At 33.7% G+C, this 24,162-nt stretch overlaps 1 protein-coding gene across 2 annotated transcripts in view; it reads left to right on the plus strand.

Annotated features, from left to right (window-relative positions):
• Positions 1–24,162, plus strand: part of LOC142229305 (uncharacterized) — a 247,698-nt gene that overhangs the window by 173,890 nt on the left and 49,646 nt on the right. The window lies entirely within an intron of this gene.

Consider the following 24,162-nt stretch of genomic DNA (forward strand, 5'->3'; position numbering starts at 1 on the left):
ACAAACTGGTTTCATTGAAAAGTGTATCGAGTTTTTGACAAGAAAAAAAAAAACTTTATATTAGAGAAATTCATCTTCTATACTAAGCAAAATTCGTATTAGTATTTCAAGGCTATCAAATCTTTGACCTCACGAAAAGATATTTTTCAATGTACATAGTTAAAGGGATCCTTGTATGACTTGCATTTTAGGTGTGCAAGTCAAAGTGGGATAAAATATTTTTGTCTACTTACTTTGTCTTATATATTATGTGTAGTCTTATATATTAAGTCAATATTTTGTTCAGTGTGGTTTGAATAAAAGACATTTTGTACTTTTATATATTTAATGAATTTTGTTGGTTTCAATTATCTAATTGTAATACCCATAGATTAATTGACCATAAAAGTGCTGCAATTAAATTAAAAGAGTACCCCACTCCAAAGCCGGGTGGTAATGACCAAACTATTTTGAAAACTTGTAAATTTCAAACCATATTTTTATTTGGTTATTATGTTTTACCGGCTTTAATAAACTAAAAATATCAAAATGCTGGTTTATTTCACTCTCCGTCATGGATTTTCCTATACATAGTGTAAATATGGACAAATTTATACTTGAAGATTTCCACTTGAAAAATACAACAAATAAATATATTATAGATACGTGGATTTTTTGATCTTGAATTATGGATGAAATTTTTAGAGACATCAAGGACACATATCTCAGATATAACGATTTTTATTGTGGTTATTGCAACAGCGTGTTTTGTTTGGCGTCTATTTAGATGTTGGCGATTGACTTCGTTTAATGGTATCTAGACGGAGGAACATTGCGACTGAAATGGGATGTATCCGGAGGATCTGGTGGTGAGCGGGATAAGTGATAATCCTACTGATCCCAGCTATTAATTCCTGATAAATAGGAGTTAAGACGGCTCCGCCTGCCTCATCTTATCAGACCTGTCTGATCTATACACTTTTTTGTAGCGCTGGATATGGGCCCGACATGGACAACATGTACTTACGGGAAGGGCCTCGATTTTCACACATGAATATGATCCAGTTCTGATGGTAAAGTTTTATTATTCCTTTTCTGAGGAGTCCACACTGGAGGAGTATAGTTCACCGATGATCGACCAATTTCATGATCGACCAAATTTCTTTGTAGTTAACAAAATTTCTTTGTCTCTATCACAATGGGCTGAATAGTCTCAGGATTTGGTCACACTGCCCAAAGTGATTGTCAAACATTTTCCAGAACCATTTTCCAAAAATACGGTTTTTGGAAAATATTCCTGCAATGATGTTAGATATCCAATATGAGCAAAAAATGTCTGTTGGTTTGGCTGTGGTGACGGATTCTTTTCTGATTTCTGTCAAATATTTGCCCAGTGTGACCATAGCATAAGTGGGCCTGAAAATAAATCGGGCTGCCACTTTAACCTAACACCCCAAGTGGTGCTATCAAGTGACTTGAGGACCTTGTTTCTACCTCAGAGCTTATCACAAATGGTAGTGGCATGGGAGTTGATTTCGAATGGCAGTCGAATGTGACCTCGAGGAGTATGGGATAGTTAGTAGCCAGAATGGGTAGTTAGTCTTCCTGTGGAATTTTGTCGTCCATATAATGAAAAGTTTGAGTGAGGATTTGGTTGAAGATATCCTAAAATTTATCGCAGCGGACTAATAGGAAAAATCTTTAAGATAGACATATAACCGATCGCTGATATTGGCATAGATTAGTTGAGTCCTTTTTTGGAATACCCAGTTAACAAGGCGAAGGAGGTTTGCCTCAAGTGTCCTAGCTACTGGTGGGACAAGGCAAATCGGCTTGTAAGGTTCACTCTTGTTCGAGTCTTTGTAGCACCAGAGAAAAATTTAAGATTTTAGACAGGTATTCAATTCTCAATGTTTCCAATGACCAAATGTTTCAGCTAGGGGTTTTTTCCCTGGAACGGAATCCAGGGAAATTGCTATTTTTTCGCTCCCGCTTTCCCGGGAATGAAGTGCGGGAATTCCCGGGAAATTTTCTTTACAATTTTTTATGTATAATAGAGGGTTTATATGGCAAATTACAGTTGAAATCTAAAGTGGATTTTGGAAGTGTACTGTGAATAACTATGGTAACAAGTCGTAGTAGTTGCCTTGAGGATACATAGTCGTGGGTTCTAATCCAGAATCCAACGGGCTCCCAATTGTTGAAAAGAAGTTTGCACTTCCTAATTTATGATTGTCATATTTCTGTAAACCGACATTCCGATAGATTGGTAGACTGAGTAAACCTTTAAAAACAACGGGACATTTTACCTTATGTAACCCACGTTGGCAATTGCATAATTTCAAAATTTCATAATTATTGGAAGGATGTTTTTATGAAATAGGAAAATTCCAACCTTTTTTAAAATAGTTACTTTAATTTCAAAGTTATACCTTATACACATTAGGCTTGAAATCTATTAAAATTGGGGTTTAAAGCCCTTATTTATAGGACATAGGACAACTGAAATGCAGTTAAAGTGGATTTTGGAAGTGCAATGTGAATGTCGTATTACATGGTAGTGTTTCCCTTTTGGGAATATTGACTGAACATGTGCATTTATTACGAGGTTTCCCTTTGACCGGGATTTCGGGAAATTCGAAAAAATTCCGCTTTCCCGGGAATGCAAAACGTCCGGGAAAAGAAAACCCTAGTTTCAGCATCAACTTAGAAATTCCATCGGGGTCCACCACCATGTATGTTTAGGCGCTCTTGATGACATCTGTAACTTCAATTGAGGTAAAATGTGACGTGCCACTGGCTCGTAGTGTAGAAGCCCAATGAGTCAAATCGAGAGATGAGTCCTATTTGAGGATATGCCGAAACATGGAAGGATAAATACCATAATCGGCAAACCTTTTTGTGGACGTAAAACACGTCTTCAAATTTGAGGCAAATCGGATAAAACTTGCGGTAACTAGAAACCCAAGAAATCAAATCGGGAGATGGGTCCAAATTGGGACTATGTCAAACATGGACCGATATACACTGTATTCATTACACCAATTTGTGGACCTAAATTACGTCTAGATTTTACACCTATTTCCGAATCTTACAAATGTAAATCGTGAAAATGCCTAGCGCATCTTCTTCGTATCAGTCACCGTCACGTGGCCAAAGAGGAGTGTTTTTTAGTTTTAAGATTGCTCTTGGAAAAATTTTGTAAAATTTTAATTGAATGTAATAAAAAAATATAAAGAAAATTATTCCTTCAGTGTATAACGTAATGACATGTATTTCTATTGTAAGATATTTGCAGTGTACTGCCATTGGATGTGGCAGTAAATGCAAAAAATCTGGTTTTCTTGGATGAATTGAAAAATTGTTTATTCCAGTCAAACCAATGAGGTGATAAAAACTGGTTGTATTTTTTTAAGCTATTTTGGTTAGAGGAGGGATTTTTGAATGTGACAATTGAAATGATTATACCCCTGTCTGGCTTTAGCTAACTGGCAACTTGGCTTTGAACTCTGCAATGTGAAAAAAGTTGATAAACATCATTTGATGGAAAATAAATCCGATACAACATCGTCATCATCATTGAAGTAAGCATCCTTCCAGCTTCATGTTTGTCTGTCCTTCGTCTGCCTTTCTAATGGTGATAGACTTCATGGATGTTCACTGACCACTTCATATGCTTTCAATGGATCCATGAAGATCTTGTTTTATATGGTTTGTAATCTTTTTTTTATCTAGTTTACCATAGATAATTGGCTTCGGTGGTTATTCCGATATTTTCCTTGTCTCAAAATAGACAAAGTAACAAAAAAGTTACAAATAAATTATTAATTGTGTTGATAAATGGAGCGAAAATTATTGCAAAACTCAACAAATTATGTCTCATTATTTTTTCACATATGTCACATATTTCCCACAAACATGGCATGAGTAACTTAAGGGTTCAGTTTTTATTGGTTAAGTTTGAATAATTTCAAACCTGATGTATTTTTAGTAATGCGTAATTCAATATTCAACCAATATGGGTTTATGGCTACAGGAACTTATACAATTACAGAAATCTAATATGATGTGAATCCTACTAAATTTTGATCATACACTGAACGAAGAGTTTTCTTTTGTGAATAACGAAATTTTAGACAAACAAAGTTTTCTTTTGACGCTAAATATTTTTCTATTAAAGCACATAAAAAATATCAGAGACAATTGTTACAAAGCTTCTCATAAATTCGGATTTATTTGCCCTCGTTCCTGGGGAAAGTTAATCCATAATCGTTCCATTCATTTATCTCTATAATATTTGTTCTGAGGAGGTCATCGTCTCCACAGATATACGATCTACGTTGTTGCTGAATGCGTTGTTACTCCCACCATTTCCTCTCAGATCCATATGTGGTTCGTCATCTTCCTTATTTCCTTCCATAAATTAGGTTAAAAAAGTAGTGACAATGTTCTTTGCGTATTCGGAAGTAGTGTAAAATTGACTCAGAAGCAATGAATTTAGCATGGGCTTGTCATAGTACGGATGTGACCGAAAGTCATTGCACAGAATTTGAATCACTTCTTATGGTGTAATCTGAATTCAGTGTTTTGGATGTGAATTAAAAAATGTTGTGATATTTTGCGAAATAATTCATTTGTATAATTATTTATGTTTTTTAATCATATCATGGCGCTTGCCTGAAGCATTTGACCTCAAATATTTTTAGTATTTTAGGCTCACGTATATTATTCAGTCCACGGGTGATGAGGAAGAAGTTCTTCTTATCAATGAGTGCTGCCCGATTGAATATTTACATCATTGACAAGGGACCTCCTTTTTAGAGAAGCTTTGAAACACCACTTCTCCACTTAGAGAAGCTTTGAAACACTCAGAAATGTCACCAGCTTTACTGAGTTGGGATAATCCACCGCTGAAAAACTTTTTGGTGTTTGGTCGAAACTAGGTTCGAACCCACGACCCTGAGTATGCAAGGCGGGCATGCTAGCCATTGCACTACGGTGGCTCCCAAAATGATGAATTATTTGCCAATTAATCAGTAGGTACTTATTTGTCTAAAAACCTACTGCTACACAGAAAAAAATGTCCGTAGTTAAACTAACGCTAAATTTAACTTATTTTTATTGTAAAAAAAAATATTTGTTAGTAGTTAAATTTTATTACGTTTTGCGAAATTTTCCACAGCCCAATGAAATTTTCGTTTTTTTAAGTATGTCTCAAATATTTTATGAACTAAACGTGAGTATAAAGTTCGATGGCCGTACATATAATTTCAATATGAACTAAAGTAAATGAAAATTTTCGTACGATTCCCAAAAATAGTACGAATGAACTACTGTATGGTTAAAATGGTCATGAATTGGCGCCAATGATTTTCTTCTTAACATTTAGTTAATATTTTCTTCTTGTAGAGGGTGTAATTTCGTGAACTGTAGTTAAAAAGTACAACAGGGCATTAAATTTTCCTGGTTTTAACCAGAGCTGTGGAGTCGAGTCAATTTTGCTCGACTCCGGCTCCGACTCCAGCAATTCTTATTAGTCTCGACTCCGACTCCGGAGTCGACTCCAGGTGGTGTACTTAAATCTCAATTTAACAGTATTCCATTGTAATTTTAAGGTGTAGTGTTCCAAAAATAAACCGATTTAAATATTCTATTTTGCCATATGTGTTTATACATATGTCAAAAAGAACTCTAATTTTTGATACGACTCAACGACAAGTCTCAGCATTTTAGGGGTGTAAAGAACACTACATCGGGCCAATAAATTAAAATACGACACAAGGCTATACACACTGAAAAAATATTGTCGTGAGGCCGAAGATTTCATGTCCTTAAAATACGAATGCAAATTTTGCTTAGCAAGAAGACGCATTTCTCTAATATAAAGTTTTTTTCTTTGTCCAAAAGTCGATAAACTTTTCAATGAAGTCGTATTGTCCTTATAATTAAGTGATTTTGCTTAAAAATGGGTCATAATATGAAAGAAAAATTGTTTGGGGTAAATCTTTAAAAGCAGAAAATAGTTCAATAATAGGACGTGTTTTTCAACACTTTATTTTAAAGATGTTTTTACTTGAAACTTAACATAATTTCTACTGGAAGTCGAGCCTGAATTTGGAAAATAAAGTTGTCGTTAACTCATTTTTAAAGGACTTTGATAGCATATGAAGAAAAAAATCTGAAAAAACGAAAAATCAAAATTTGCTTCCTAGAAGCAAGTACACAAAACCCATATTTAAAGAGAATATGGTCTTAAAAGTATCCTTATTTGTATTCTCCGCTTCTTTGGCTCGGAATCAATACCAAAATTGTTAAAGTAAAGACAAAATCTTTGGAACCGCCCATGCTTTTTTCAGTGTAGAGACCACATTAAATTATGGGTAGTTAACAACAATCTCCATAATATGAAGTTATAAAAACACAAAATTTCAAAAAATAATTAAGGTTCCAGAAGTTTAAGAAGTAAAATCCTGGTATTGGTCTATTTAGGCATTTTATAAAAAATAAATCTATATAAAAAGAAAAATAAACAAACATCAAAATGTGGGGCTAATCAGACAGAAAGTTTAGATGTTAAAAAATATAATGTGTCAGATATATAAAACAAACATAAACTGCCATACAACAGATGACAGTTATGAATATTGTTTCTATAGAAGTAAAATGGTGAAACATCGATTTATAAATGGTCTATCATGGAAATTAGAGGCCATCAATTTAATGTAAAGAATTTCGAGTGGCTTTGATGAAACAAACTTTCTCCCAAACGACCGGCTCAGATGGCAGTTTGGCAGAGGTTTAATTTAAAATTATAGCTGCCAAGGACATCGGATGTATATGGAGATTTCTCAAGTAATTATCTTCATATACAAAATATGGGCCGACGGGAATTTTTCGCATTTGTTTATGGATCTCAAATCAACTCTAAATTCAAAATTTCTGACAAATCTTATGAAAATTTTAGACTGGCAAAAATTTCGTAAACCAAATCGGAAGATGGGTTTATATGTAAGTGCTGTATCACAAAATTGTCCGGTATGACCCATCTTCGAACTCGACATGCCTGCCAAAAAAAAGAACGTTAGGTTCTACTGCTATATTGCCTTAAAATTGTACCTTTATCAAGAGTATATATAGGGTCATAAATCTGTAGTTTAATATGTGTTAAAAAAGGACAATAATATGTTAAAGACGGACAATACAATTGATCAATTCAGCCCATATTCTAGTAACACCTACTATTTATATCATCGTGCACTTTTACCCATATAAATACACTTTGAATGACCTGAAATCCAGTACTTTGTTTTACGTTGTTCGATTAAAAACCCTAATGAAATCTAATTTTTCGAATATTTCTTTAGTTACAAAGATATGAAGTGTTTTTCAAATTTTGTTTCGCCGGAGTCGGAGTCGAGCAAAATTTTTACCACTCCGACTCCAGCAAAATCTTCAGACTCCGACTCCTGCTCCGTCTCCACAGCCCTGGTTTTAACAAAGTTTTGTGGAAATCTCAAAATGTGGATTAAAATTTAGTTCAATTTTCATGCGAGGTAGTTCATTCTTCCTATAAAACAGTTTACATTTTTTTCGGTGTAAACACTAAAAGCAATACCTAAAAAACTCACTAATAAATTAAGCCATACAATGAAGAGAACACTTCCTCTTATGGAAAAGTTGTATAGTAGCGGAAGACAGTCACTTTCTTATAGCTCGTCATTGGAGTTGTATTTGTCCATTTCATTGGTCAGTAACAAATCCAAACAAAAACTACATTGTAATACTTTTCAGTTTTTGTAGTAAAATATTTAGCAATTAATTTTATACTAGCAAAAGAAAAACGAAAACAATATTTACTATAATTTTTGTCATGACAGACAATGAAACATGTTCTTCTGGTTGGCAAGGAAACGAAAACCATATCACTCACCTTTGATGAATGGTCAATCAAAGAAACGGAAGTCGAAATGTTTATTACAAATCAAAGAAAGAAACAGAAAATAAATTAAGACATTAGCAATCAATAGGCAACTTCTTATGGAAGACAAATGTCCGATATTACCACTTGATAAAAATAAAACAAAGGAAACTACTTAGAGAGTGGGTGGGATGATGACAGATATAATTCCGGAAACTATTTTTTTCATCTACTGTTTATCTTTTATTCTTTGTTCAATTTTCTATGGGCCATTGCTATATCACTACTGTGGAAAAAAGGTACTGTTTAGGGTAGATTTTTAAAAACCGAAAGGCCCGTTCTTTGGCAGAAATACATAAGATGAAGCTCGATTTATGGATTGTCTGTTTGTTGGTAGAAACTCAAGTTGATCGCAGTTTCGTTGCGGTTCAAAATATTTGTCATTGTTGTCTTTTCGATATTTACCACAGTGACATGATACTATTAAATTAAATTTGTATACTTTTTATAGTGATTAATAAATGACCACAATCGTTTCTGCAAATACTCCGTATTACATATGTCAGTGTTTATTGAGTCTGATATTATAAATGTTTGATTTATCTTTCAACACTCTTGCAAATCGCTTGCTTTTTTGTAAAATTGCACTTTAGTTTTCGTGCTGGCGTACTTGCTTCTAAGTTACTTTCTTAAAAGTTATTTTTAATATGATACACAAAAATTAAGCCTGAACTACACATACATTTTTTTCTGATTCAATCATTGAATTTATTGATCCAATTAAATTCTACTTTCCACTATTCCACTCACTTTTTCAATGTGAAAATGATTTTTGGACTTTTCCAATAATAAAAATTTAATTTTTGGACGTTTTTATTGAAATTTTTCTAAAATTTTTGAAAGAATAAACATATCAACCCGAAATATTTTTTGTGTGAAAGTGGCTTTCGACCAGGGCCGGAGGGAGCCGGAGTCGGAGTCTCGGAGTCGGAGTCTTGGAGTCGGAGTCTTGGAGTCGGAGTCTGAAGATTTTGCTGGAGTCGGAGTCGTAAAAATTTTGCTCGACTCCGACTCCGGCTAAACCAAATTTTTTAAAACACTTCACATTTTTGTAACTAAGCAAGTTTTTACGCAAATTAGTTTCCATTGCGTTATTCATTCGATCAATGTACAGCATGATTGTAAATCAAAATCAACTTCCAATCACGGCTATCTTTTTATGTTTCCTAGAGTGTTAGACTAGCAGATGGGCTGGATCGATCCATTTTAATGCCCATATCAATTTATATGAAATATTTCGAACAATCGAAAGTACTTTTTTTAATTTTATTGTAAGGCCATATACAGATGTGGAATATTGACAGAAAATGGTTTCAAAGTTGTTTTTTTTATAGAAAATTTTGTTATTTCTATCAAAAATTTTGTCAAAATTTTATTTCTATAGCAAATTTTGTCAAAATTTTATTTCTATAAAACATTTATTCAAACTTTTATTATTATAGAAATATTTTTTTCTATAGAAAATTTAGTCAAAATTTTATTTCTATAGAAAATTTAGTCAAAATTTTGTTTCTATAGAATAATTTGCAAAATTTTATTTTTGCAAAATTTTGTTTGTTACACAAAAAAAATTTTCAAAATTTTATTTCTATTCATAATTTTATTTTTATATAAGTCAAAATTTTATTTCTATAGAAAATTTAGTAAAAATTTTGTTTCTGTAGAATATTTTGCAGAATTTTATTTACTATACAAAAAATTTTCTAAAATTGTATTTTTATTGTCAAATTTTATTTCTATAGCAAATTTTCTGATTTTCTTTTTGTTCTTACTGATGCTCACAGATACTCACTGCTATAAAAAATGTATTCAAAATTTTATTACTATAGAAATAGTTTTTTCTATATAAAATTTAGTCAAAATTTTGTTTCTGTAGAATATTTTGCAAAATTTTATTTCTATAGAAAATTTTACAAAATTTTGTTTGCTACAAATTTTTTATACCCACCACCATAGAATGGTGACGGGGGTATAATAAGTTTGTCATTCCGTTTGTAACGCATCGAAATATCGATTTCCGACTATATAAAGTATATATATTCTTGATCAGGGAGAAATTCTAAGACGATATAACGATGTCCGTCTGTCCGTCTGTCTGTCTGTCTGTCTGTCTGTCTGTCTGTCTGTTGTAATCACGCTACAGTCTTCAATAATGAAGCAATCGCGCTGAAATTTTGCACAATCTCGTCTTTTGTCTGCAGGCAGGTCAAGTTCGAAGATGGGCTATATCGGTCCAGGTTTTGATGTAGTCCCCATATAAACCGACCTCCCGATTTGGGGTCTTGGGCTTATAGAAATCGTAGTTTTTATCCAATTTGCCTGAAATTAGAAATGTAGAGGTATTTTATGACCATAAAGGGGTATGCCAAAAATGGTGAGTATCGGTCCATGGTTTGGTATAGCCCCCATATAGACCGATCTCCCGATTTTACTTCTTGGGCTTATAGAAACCGCAGTTTTTATTCAATTTACCTGAAATTGGAAATCTAGAGGAATTGTAAGACCACAAATACGTGTGCCAAAAATTGTGAGTATCGGACAATATTTTGGTATAGCCCCCATATAGACCGATCTCCCGATTTTACTTCTTGGGCTTATAGAAACCGCAGTTTTTATTCAATTTACCTGAAATTGGAAATCTAGAAGTATTGTAGGACCACAAATACGTATGCCAAAAATTGTGAGTATCGGTCCATGTTTTGGTATGGTCCCCATATAAAAGGACCTCCCGATTTGGGGTTTTGGGCTTATAGAAACCGTAGTTTTTATCCAATTTGTCTGAAATTGGAAATCTAGTGGTATTTTAGGATCATAAAGAGGTGTGCCGAAAATGGTAAGTATCGGTCCATATTTGGTATAGCCCCCATATAGACCGATTTCCCGATTTTAATTCTTGGGCTTCTAGAATCCGAAGTTTTTATCCTATTTGCCTGAAATTGGAAATCTAGTGGTATTTTAGGACCATAAAGAGGTGTGCCGAAAATGGTGAGTATCGGTCCATATTTTGGTATAGCCCCGATATAGACCGATCTCCCGATTTTACTTCTTGGGCTTATAGAAACCGCAGTTTTTATTCAATTTACCTTTAGGACCACAAATACGTGTGCCAAAAATTGTGAGTATCGGTCCATGTTTTGGTGTGGTCCCCATATAAAACGACCTCCCGATTTGGGGTCTTGGGCTTATAGAATCCGTAGTTTAAATACAATTTGTCTGAAATTGGAAATTTATAGGTATTTGAGGACCATAAAGGGGTGTGCCAAAAATGGTGAGTATCGGTCCATATTTTGGTATAGCCCCCATATAGACCGATATCCCGATTTTACTTCTTGGGTTTCTAGAATCCGTAGTTTTTATGCGATTTGCCTGAAATTGTAAATATTATTTTAGGCTCCCAAAAACGTGTATCGGATTAAGTTTTTATCGGTCCTTTTGGTAATGCCTCCATATAGACCGACTTCATTTCTTGAGGGTATAGAAGGCGCACTGATCATGAAAATTGCTTGAAACTCAATGTAAAATTTTCAGATTTCAGATACTTCTCGGTTGAAAATCTACAGATTTAAGATTTCAAAGCAAGACGTTATTTTATAATTTTCTTGCACACTTACAAGAGATGTTAATGATTCCTCTAAAACTCAAACAAAAATGGTTCTTATAAATCCAGAATCTGATATAGTCCTCATAGGTGAAATCTTTAAATTTATCTTCGGGAAGTGTCCTCAAGTCCTCATGGTGGTGGGTATTTAAGATTCGGCCCGGCCGAACTTAGTGCTGTATATACTTGTTTTTAATTATATTTCTATTGATAATTTTTTTCAAACTTTTATTTCTATAAAAAATTTTGCAAAATTTTATTCAACATTTTATTTCTATATATTTGGCCAAAATTTGATTTCTATAGACAATTTTGCCAAAATTTTATTTCTATAGAAAATTCAGTCAAAATTATGTTTCTGTAAAAAAATTTTCCAAAATTGTATGCTCACTGATACTCACTGCTAAATCGAAAACTTGTAGAAATTACTCAAATTTTAAAACTTTTCAATGAATGAATCATAAATGCATTTTTGCGAGATTGTCTAAACAATTATAAATATTTCCCAAATATTGCCCGAGATTTTGTAGAAGACTGATTTGAGATTTTATCAAAATGTAGATCTAAATACAAAGTTGTGCAGAGTATATTAAATTCGGCCCATCCGACTTTAGACTTTCCTTGCATTTTTATTTTTTTGTTAAAATTGTGTTACGTCCCATAACGTTAGATTTTGTAGAAGTATATACAATTTTGTCTAAATCGATTCAGATTGAAATTCATGCATATAGAAATTTAAAGGATTTGTTATTGTATCAATAATTTTGGTCCACAAATACATATACTGTTGGTATCTTCTCGTATTATGATGGGTATTTATATCATTATTTGCCCTAAATTTGAAATATAGAGTTCAATTGGCATCTAATGCGAAATTAAGACCTTTGTTTGCACACATAAATAAATACTTTATATCGATCCACTTACGGTACCCCCCCCCCAAATAGAACTAAAGGGTGATTTGTTAAGAGCTTGATAACTTTTTTTTTTTAAAAAAACGCATAAAATTTGCAAAATCTCATCGGTTCTTTATTTGAAACGTTAGATTGGTCCATGACATTTACTTTTTGAAGATAATTTCATTTAAATGTTGACCGCGGCTGCGTCTTAGGTGGTCCATTCGGAAAGTCCAATTTTGGGCAACTTTTTCGAGCATTTCGGCCGGAATAGCCCGAATTTCTTCGGAAATGTTGTCTTCCAAAGCTGGAATAGTTGCTGGCTTATTTCTGTAGACTTTAGACTTGACGTAGCCCCACAAAAAATAGTCTAAAGGCGTCAAATCGCATGATCTTGGTGGCCAACTTACCGGTCCATTTCTTGAGATGAATTGTTCTCCGAAGTTTTCCCTCAAAATGGCCATAGAATCGCGAGCTGTGTGGCATGTAGCGCCATCTTGTTGAAACCACCAAGTCAACCAAGTTCAGTTCTTCCATTTTTGGCAACAAAAAGTTTGTTAGCATCGAACGATAGCGATCGCCATTCACCGTAACGTTGCGTCCAACAGCATCTTTGAAAAAATACGGTCCAATGATTCCACCAGCGTACAAACCACACCAAACAGTGCATTTTTCGGGATGCATGGGCAGTTCTTGAACGGCTTCTGGTTGCTCTTCACTCCAAATGCGGCAATTTTGCTTATTTACGTAGCCATTCAACCAGAAATGAGCCTCATCGCTGAACAAAATTTGTCGATAAAAAAGCGGATTTGCTGCCACTGATTTTGGTAATAAAATTCAATGATTTGCAAGCGTTGCTCGTTAGTAAGTCTATTCATGATGAAATGTCAAAGCATACTGAGCATCTTTCTCTTTGACACCATGTCTGAAATCCCACGTGATCTGTCAAATACTAATGCATGAAAATCCTAACCTCAAAAGAATCACCCTTTACAAATTAGTGGTATTAAAATGAGATTTAGACTCCGGAGTCGGAGTCGAGCTGATGAAAAATGCTGGAGTCGGAGTCGAGCAAAATTGGCTCGACTCCACAGCCCTGCTTTCGACTATTGGAAAAATGAGTTTTAGACTTTTTTCCAGTTAAGAAAAGTTAATTTGTCAACTTTTGAATTCTTTACAAATTTGAAAACAATGAATTTCGAATTTTAAAAGCCGATTTTAGACATCGCTACTTTTGACTTTTTGTCAAATTTTCGTCATAAAAAGAGCTACATCACATCCTTCGTTCAACCCAAATGAGAGTTTTCACTTACTTCATTACGCATTAAAGTTCGGTTAATCGATTTTACTAGAGATTTGATGTTGATTGAATTTAACCAACATCAAATCTCTAGTAATCTATTTAACTGGATTTTCAAAGAATTCAAAAGACGACTTGTCAATCTTAAAGATTAGCTCAATTCTTTGACTCAGACATGAAGATTACTTCGATTTTCTATTACAAAAATCTATCTTTGTATCTCTTGACTGCCTGTCTTTTGACTTCTCCATAAGTCCGAAATCCAGTATCGTTTAAGAAGTTGAAGAAAAATAAAACTTATATGCATCATAAAATTTCCATTGTCCTAATTTCTACAAAAAATTTTCTCGGTTTGACTTCAAATATTAGACAAAGCTTCTTAAATGCTAACCAACTTACAACTTACGAGATATTCTAATAAAATGAATGAGAAGTATTAGTATCTTTGTAATTCTACATAATCTGCTTTTTATGAGTTTTCAAGTACAATTGTTAAATGTAAACGCATTACCATAGCTTATTGCTATAAAGTTTTCCTTTTTCAATTAGAAACCATACTAGTGGCGAATATTTGATTTATAAATTCTCTCTGACATTCAGTCAAAATCTTGTTTCCATTTCACACTTTCCAATTGTTAAGAATTGTGTCAAATACTGTAGATAATTACATTTTGGATTTATTTTAATTTTTAAACTATCATTAGAAAATTGCTTTTTCATTGATATTGCAATTGTGGGAAAATAGAAAATATTCTATAAAGCATATTGCCAAATGCATAAATGAAATTAGATCTTTATCATTATACTCAAAATAATTTCTCCATATACATAAACGAGTATATGTGATTTTTACTTTTTTCTATCTGATTATGGTATGGTTTAATTTACTTGATTGTTTTGTTGATTCTAAAGAAGATTATACAAATTGAAAATAAACAATTGCTTGTGAGGGATATGGCAAAAGAAAACAGTAAAGTGTACAATATAAAAGAGTGATTACTGTTGTTAATGGTGGTCGTATAAAATACTCTCTCCAAACACAAAATTTGTGTTTGTTGCTTAAGTCTTTTGTTTTGTATTGATAGCATACGTAAGTGTAGGTTGAGTAAGCTGGCCACTTTGTTTTACTACTATTCAAAGGACGCAGTTTACAACACCGTGTGTCATATGAAATTCTAAGACATTCTAAGTGGTGTCTATCTATGAGTTTTGCCGTAATATTCTATAGCCTGAAATGGTGCAGTGAAGCTGGCTAAAACTCTTTTGTACTTTATCTGTTTCGTATTTTATCTGCTTCTAAGAACGAAGGTGGCCTACATCAGTATTTACTTTGGTTTGTCGCCTACACAGAAAATCAGCTTGCCCGGTTTGGAAGATTTTATCTTTACACTAAGGATATTGATACTGATTCCGAGCTAAAGAAGCGGAAAATTGCACGAAGTATACATTTAACACGAAGTTTTTTAAATTAAATTCATACTAGAACACAAACCCTAATAAATTCATATACGTGTTAACCATAAATTGAAATAGATTTCATCGCTACATTTATTTTGCAAGAAATTACCGATTTTAATACTGACACTACCAAATCTACTCAATCAACTAAGACTCAATTCTCCTTTAAATTTAAATTTTTTTTGCGCTTTTTATACTCTCCAGCCACCGTGGTGCAATGGTTAGCATGCTCGCCTTGCATACACAAGGTCGTGGGTTCGATTCGTGCTTCGACCGAACACCAAAAAGTTTTTCAGCGGTGGATTATCCCACCTTAGTAATGCTGGTGACATTTCTGAGGGTTTCAAAACTTCTATAAATGGTTTCGCTGCAATGTGGAACGCCGTTCGGACTCGGCTATAAAAAGGAGGTCCCTTGTCATTGAGCTTAACATGGAATCGGGCAGCACTCAGTGATAAGAGAGAAGTTCACCAATGTGGTATCACAATGGACTGAATAGTCTAAGTGAGCCTGATACATCGGGCTGCCACCTAACCTAACCTAACCTAACCTACCCTCCACCATAGGATGGGCGGTATATTAACTTTGTGATTCCGTTTGTAACACATCGAAATATTGCTCTAAGACCCCATAAAGTATATATATTCTGGGTCGTGGTGAAATTCTGAGTCGATCTGAGCATGTCCGTCCGTCTGTTGAAATCACGCTAACTTGCGAACGAAACAAGCTATCGACTTGAAACTTGGCGCAAGTAGTTGTTATTGATGTAGGTCAGATGGTATTGCAAATGGGCCATATCGGCCTACTTTTACGTATAGCCCCCATATAAACGGAACCCCAAATTGCTTGCTTGTTCCGTTTATATGGGGCTTGCCGATCCTCTAAGAGAAGCAAATTTCATCCGATCCGGCTGAAATTTTGTACATGGTGTTAGTATATGGTCTCTAACAACCATGCAAAAATTGGTTCACATCGGTCCTTAATTATATATAGCCACCATATAACCCGATCCCCAGATTTGGCTTGCGGAGCCTCTAAGAGAAGCAAATTTCATCCGATCCGGCTGAAGTTTGGTACATGGTTTTAGTATATGGTCTCTAATAACCATGCAAAAATTGGTCGAAATCGGTCCATAATTATCTATAGCCCCCATATAAACCGATCCCCAGGTTTGACGTCCGGAGCCCCTTGCAAGAGCAAAATTCATCCGATTCGGTTGAAATTTGGTACGTGACGTTAGTATATGATATTTAACAACCATGTTAAAAGTGGCCCATATCAGTCCATAATCATATATAAGCCCCCATATAAACCGATCCCGAGATTTGGTTTTGGAGCCACTTGGAGGAGAAAATTTCATCCGAGTCAGTTGAAATTTGGTACATTGTGCTAGTATATGGCCGTTAACAACCATGGACCTAGTTAGTCCATATCGGTCTATAGTTATATATAGCCCTCAGATAAATAGATCCCCAATCACACAAAAATTGATCCATATCAAGTTCATAATTGTATATAGCCCACATATAAGCGACCCTCATATTTCAATTCTGGCTCTCTAGGTACCGTGCAAAAGTCCATATCGATTCGTTATTATTTGTAGACTTACCTATACATACCTTTTTTGTCTAATATGTACCACGTATGGACTAACTCACAATTTAGAAAACGATGTTAAGAAGTTTTAAGATACCACAACCCAATTAATTCGATTGTGGATGACAGTCTTTCGTAGAAGTTTCTACGCAATTCATGGTGGAGTGTACATAAGATTCGGCCTGGCCGAACTTACGGCCGTATATACTTGTTTCTTCATCAAAGTCCTTTAAAAACGTGTTAACGACAGCTCTTCAAGTGACTTCAAGAAGAAGTTATGCTATGTTTAAAAAAACGTATTTAAAATAAAGTGTTGAAAGACATCGCCTATTTTTGAAGGCTCTTCAGAGAGAGCCTCAAGAGTTACTAAAGCAAAGTTGACCGTAGTCAATTTTTTATGTAAAGATACCCATTTTTACCTCGAATCGCTTAACTATAAGGGCAAAAGGACTTGGTTAAAAAGTTTATTGACTTTGGACAGGAAAAAATAATATTCCGGAAATTCGTCTTCTATGCTAATTAAAACTTGAATTCCTATTTTAAGAAAAAAATCTTTAGCCTGAACACAATACTTTATACTTTTCAGTGAAGCCAATAACAAAAGTTCGATAGAAGATTCCAAAGATTGGTTCCGGAAGTTTATCGAGGATAAAGGACAGCCACCTTGAGATTTGGTTAATCAAAATGTCATAGGAAGAATATGGCCCTGTAACAGTGTTCATGGAGATCATTTGACTGATACTTTTCGTTGTTAATGGCATTACTTATCCTTTATTATGAAATAAACATCTGACCATTTATTTCAAATGTTGAAGTTTTCCTTTGAGTACCGAACTAGCATCTGGTTTTCGAAAGCCATTTATTTCCTGGCAACATTTTACTTAATATCAGTATCCTATACATTATTATTATTATTTTTTTTTTTTTATTCTCTGTATTATCTTGTAACAAAATATGTATCATACCAACATCAAAACCCTTTACCCACCACATGCAGAGCTTGGAATGAATCAACACTTTCGCAATATCATACATGGCACATGTCCATCAGCTTAGCAATCGTAAAAGAACACAAGACATGAGAAATCATTGTTATATGCCAACCAGCAGAGTAATTGGGCAGTCACTACCGCACAACTCACCATGGACATTTGTGGAAGCACTTGAACTAATATGGTCAGAGATGACCAAATAGATTTTTTCATTTCTGGCGTGAAATTTCTTTATGATTCTATATTCGGTTTGGATAGATGAAAAGGAAGCCCATTGTACGGTTGGTGTGACCCAAAGAAATAAAGCTAAGAGACCTCAGTACACATTCACTTGTGACCATAAACAAAATTTTTATATATATATACACAGTCTTACACAAGTTTACATACGGTTTAAGAAATTGTATTTTCTTTAATTATTAAAATATAATAAAATATGCATATATATGCTTTAGATTTTGTAAATTAATTTGAAAAACAAAGTATTTGTCCATTTTCAAGAAGATGTTTTTAGTCTGGATTATAAACAACAACAAGAAACATGTTTAGTTATAAGGTAAAAACCTCAAGGGTATGTAAACTTATGTGAGACTGTGTATATGAGCATGGTTATTCTTAAGCTACCATGTACCTGTTTGTACTATGTGCTTTGTCGTTTCAATTAAAACGATAAACGGTACGTTTTTGTGTGGTTTCCGTTTCATGCACCTTCCATAGTCACACATCAAATTTGTATTAACCTAATACGGTGTATTTTTTCTCAATTAAAAGTAAATGTTTTTTTGTTAATTAACAAATACTTGCGAGGTGACTACGTGGTTGTTGTTGGTGTTCACGAAGTATGTTTTTAACCTACTTGCTGATATCTATAAGGGATTTACTTTGGTTTTTTGTTGAATTGGCTGGTAGTTTTAGAAAATGATTTGGCAAAAATATAGGTAAGGGCCTGTTATTTGATATTATTAATTTATTTATCTAATGTTTGTTTTACGCTTGGTTTTTATTACTTCAACCTTGTTCAAGGTCATTTTTACAGAATACAAGTAGATGTTACTATAAAAAGATTTAATTTATAGGATAAATATTGACCAAGATTTTAACATGGTCATATTTATACCTCAAGTGTAACAAACAAGTAAATCAAAATTGAAATGCTTACAATAGTCTAAGGCAAAAGGTTATTGGTTATGGTAAAGACAGATTTACGCTTTTGTTATATATGGCTAGTTTTATTTTACTATAGGCCAAATTTTGGTCTTCTAAGAAGGCTGAATTCATTAGGTTAGCTTTATTAGATGAGAAGAAGTGGAATATATAGTACTATATTGTACCCTACCCTTAGGCTTAAAATTATACTTAATTTTAATTATATTTTCCCCAATGCAAGACATTTCTCTTGATTCTAATTTTGTTTTCTCTGACGTCATGAACTCAAAATAGGACCGAAAGTTTTACCCAAATGAAGTACATAATTGGCTAGATTTGATGTTAACTAATTTTCATAATTTTCACAAATGAGGCAATAAAATGTTGAATTTTGTGTAGCTCTTAAGACATTTAATCAAATTACATTTCCAATTCTCGTAATTGTTTTCTTTAGAATAAAAAACGTTCTTAAAGAAAAACACGTATATACACACAGAGAAGGAATATGATCACCTCAAACATGTTTCAAGAGCAAAATATTATTTTTATATGGTGACCATGTAACATGTTTGTCACTAAAATGTTATTTTCTCGTCAAATATAACCTGCTGGCCGAAATCAGATACATGATTTCCGAGAAAATAACATGGTTGCGAAAACCATGTTACATGGTCACCACCCAAAAATAACATTTTGCTCTTAAAACATGTTTGAGGTGATCATATTCCTTCTCTGGGTGTACGGACGAAAGTTCGTTCAGGCCTAATCTTATGTACCCTCTATCATGGATTACGTACAAAATTCTACTAAAGACTGTCATCCATACTCGAATTACTTTGGTTAACAAATGTCGATGACAAGGTAGAGCTTTATTTCTTCACATTATCTTCTAAATTGTAAGTCCAAATGGAGTCTACGTTACACTCAAAAAAGTGAATCCTTTATTTCACTAAAGCCAATTTAACTTTATTTTAGTTCATAGAATTATTATGTTTGGAGAAAGTTTCCTTTACTCTAATGCGTTCATCAGGAACTTCGTATGACACTAAAGACATTTTTGCAATTTTGAACTCCATTTTTTTTTTCAAACTACAAAATTTTCTTTAGCAAGTGAAAAACAAGTAAGGAAAGTCTAAAGTCGGGCGGGACCGACTATATTATACCCTGCACCACTTTGTAGATCTAAATGTTCGATACCATATCACATCCTTCAAATGTGTCGGGGGCTACATATATAAAGGTATGTCCCATATACATACATTTAAATATCACTCGATCTGGACAGTATTTGATAGACTTCTACAAAATCTATAGACTCAAAATATAAATCGGCGAATGCACTAGGGTGGAACACAATGTTAGTAAAAAATATGGGAAACATTTAAATCTGAAGCAATTTTAAGGAAACTTCGCAAAAGTTTATTTATGATTTATTTATTTTAGAATCATTTTTACAACTTTTCGACTAAGCAGTGGCGATTTCACAAAGAAAAAGTTGGTATTTTGAAAATTTTTGTCGAAATCAGAAAAACATATATATGGGAGCTATATCTAAATCTGAACCGATTTAAACCAAATTTGGCACGCATAGCTACAATGCTAATTCTACTCCCTGTGCAAAATTTCAACTAAATCGGAGCAAAAAATTGGCCTCTGTGGTCATATGAGTGTAAATCGGGCGAAAGCTATATATGGGAGCTATATCTAAATCTGAACCGATTTCAACCAAATTTGGCAGGCATAGCTACAATGCTAATTCTACTCCCTGTGCAAAATTTCAATTAAATCGGAGTAAATGATTGGCCACTGTGGTCATATGAGTGTAAATCGGGCGAACGATATATATGGGAGCTATATCTAAATCTGAACCGATTTCAATAAAATTTGGCACACTTGACTACACTACTATTTGTACTCCTAGTGCAAAATTTCAACCAAATTGGGGTAAAACTCTGGCTTCTGGGACCGTATTAGTCCATATCCGGAGAAAGATATATATGGGAGCTATATCTAAATCTGAACCGATTTCAATAAAATTTGCCACACTTGACTACACTACAAATTGTTCTTCTTGTGCAAAATTTTAAGCAAATTAAGGTAAAACTCTGGCTTCTGGGGCCATATAAGTCCATATCGCGCGAAATATATATATATAGGAGCTATATCTAAATCTGAACCGATTTCTTCCAAAATCAATAGAGTTCTATTCTGACCCAAAACACATACTTGTGCCAAATTTGAAGTCGATTGGAGTAAAACTGCGACCTAGACTTTGATTACAAAAATGTGTTTACGGACAGACGGATATGGCTATATCGACTCAAGAGCCCACCCTGAGCATTTTTGCCAAAGACACCATGTGTCTATCTCGTCTCCTTCTGGGTGTTGCAAACATATGCATTAACTTATAATACCCTGTTCCACAGTGTGGCGGCGTGATGTCAGCGTTTGTAATACTATTTAGTTGAAATTTTGCAGGAGTGTTTTTTTTTTAGGTCTTATTGGACCACCCGGTCTCGCCCTAAATAAAGTAAGCGCCTTATCATTTAGCATCGGAATAGGTCATACCTTACACATTAGAGACAATATCTCCCCTTGCGAAATAGTAAACGATTTGATAGTTACATTATCTAACCTAACCTTTTATACCTCCCGAACTTATGTTGCCATTGTTCTTAGATTTCATGACCCACTCACTTACTAATCCTAAAGACTCATTCGTACTTCCGCCCATAAAAAACAACAGTTCCAGTTAAGACCCACATACTACTATGTCTCTAAAAAAAATAATATAATGGCATATCTGGACCAAAGCGTTTCGCTGCCTGCAAAATAAATGATAATTGCTTTTGTGCAAATCACTGTGGTAAAGCGAGAAAAGAATTATGTTGTTGAATTTGCAAATGAAAAACATTTTGCACCATGTAATTATGGAACCACAAGTTTTCGACAGCATGATCGGTTCGAGGCTGAAAGCTAGACCAATAAACGGCGATTGCAAATATGAAGGAAAACCACAGCGGGGGAAAACACTGTTCAATAGCTTGCGATTTAGTGTTGGTGGAAAAGGCGACTAATGCATCGTATTATAGTGGCTTGCAACCACAGAATATTTGACCATTTTACATTTACAGTTAGAATTTAGATAACAAGATTTATGCAATATTATTTACAGGTATTTTGAGGACATTGGGTCTTTGACTTCCAAAAATATCTTTACTGGTATTGGTTTTTGATTTCGAGCTAACGATCTCTATTGTTTTAGTGCTATAATTTATATGATACTACACTGGAAAAACAGCATGCCCGGTTCCAAAGATTTTGTCTTTACTTTAAAAATGTTGGTATTGATTCCGAGCCAAAGAAGCAGAGAATTGCTTCCAGGAAGCAAAATTTAATTTTTTCGCTTTTTCAGTTTTTTTTTCTTCATATGCTATCAAAGTCCTTTCAAAACGAGTTAACGAAAACTTTATTTTCCAAATTAAGACTCGACTTCCAGTAGAAATTATGCTATGCTTCAGGTAAAAAACATCTTTAAAATAAAGTGTTGAAAAACATGTCCTATATTTGAACGATTTTTTGCTTTGTAGTCAAGATGCAAAAAGACAAAAAATTTAAAGACAATTTCATTAAATTTAAAGAATTTTTCTGAATTATTAAAGTCAAGTTCACCTTAGCTCAAACATTTTTTCTTTCATGTTATGTGAAATCATTTTGAAGTGAAATCAATTAATTATAAGGATAATACGACTTCATTTAAAAGTTTATCGACTTTTGGACAAGGAAAAAAACTTTATATTAGAGAAATGCGTTTTCTATGCTAAGCAAAATTTGCATTCGTATTTGAAAGACATGAAATCTTTGACCTCAATAATATTTTTTTCAGTGTAGCCGAACACGACCCGCTTCTCTGCTCCTTCTTGATTTTTTTTTAATAAGAGTCGTTGTTAACAAAAGAAGTATCACATTTACTTCGAAATAAATTTTTAAGGAACAGTTTGCGCAAACCATACAGAATATTTCGATGGATATGATATTAAAATAATTCTACTGAAAAAAATCCAAAGGATTTGAAGTTATTTTCGAAATTCGCATGAATACGGATTTCAATCTATCGGAGGTATCGGTTTATTAAAACTTTTAATAAAAACTGATAAAATGTGAATTCAGAAATTCGAAGTAATATTATTCCGAAAATGCGTAAACTAGTTCTCCTCGCTGGATCACCTTCAATGAAAATGTCAAATTTCTTGACTCTAACTAAAAGATATGCAAAAATATTAACATGGAGCGTTTGTGAAGTTATCACATCAAAAATAATCTCTTTTAAAAAGTAGGCCTTTTTATTCCTCCTGTGTAGAATCCATTGGGTGTATCCCATTTCAACCAAACTAACATATAAATTTAAGTTTTTACTTAAAAAAGTCTGACAAGAAGGAGCTTTTCCATAAGGGACAAGAAAATCAGAAAACTTTAAATTTTCATTCTACAAACTTTTTTATCTATTATTTCCAGTAAGTTGCAAGTTAATCAGAGAAGTTTCAAGAAAATCAGAAAACTTTATATTTTCAAAAAAGCATAAACCTTTTGTTCATTTACTAAACGTCTCCCGCGTTTCCTGCAAATTTCAAGTAAATCGAAGATGTTTGGATTTTGTTCTATTATTCAAAAAAGGGACGTCTCCTTCCCAGAACAAATATCGAAAAACAAATAAGGTGTTTTTTTATCCAGATACAACACTAAACTTCCCTGAAATTTCAATAAAATCGTAGAAGTTTTCGCCAAGTTTCAAAATGTCGGGCGCAGGGATGCTACTCCCCGATGAAATATCGAAAAATAAAGTAGCGGATCTTTGTCTAGAAACCGCATTAACCTTGAAAATAATGTTTTTTTCTTATCCAGATACAACACTAAACTTCCTTGAAATTTCAATAAAATCGTAGAAGTTTTCGCCAAGTTTCAAAATGTCAAGCAAATCTGAGAACTTTGGTCCAAGTTTGAATATATTGGCCAATTGGGGGGTTCCCTTCCCATTCCAGGATCAAAAATATCAGATACCTCATATTAATTACATAACGTCTCCCAAGTCCTGTATAAATTTCAAGAAAATCGAAGAAATTTACTTATATCACTATATTTTAAAAAAAGTCGGTCACTGGGGAGGTTCCCCTCCCCGACCAAATTCCGAACAATAATGAAGCAGATCTTTGTCTAGAGAC

Source organism: Haematobia irritans, chromosome 3 (genome assembly GCF_050003625.1).
Source record: "Haematobia irritans isolate KBUSLIRL chromosome 3, ASM5000362v1, whole genome shotgun sequence".
Taxonomy (NCBI): Eukaryota; Metazoa; Arthropoda; class Insecta; order Diptera; family Muscidae; genus Haematobia; species Haematobia irritans.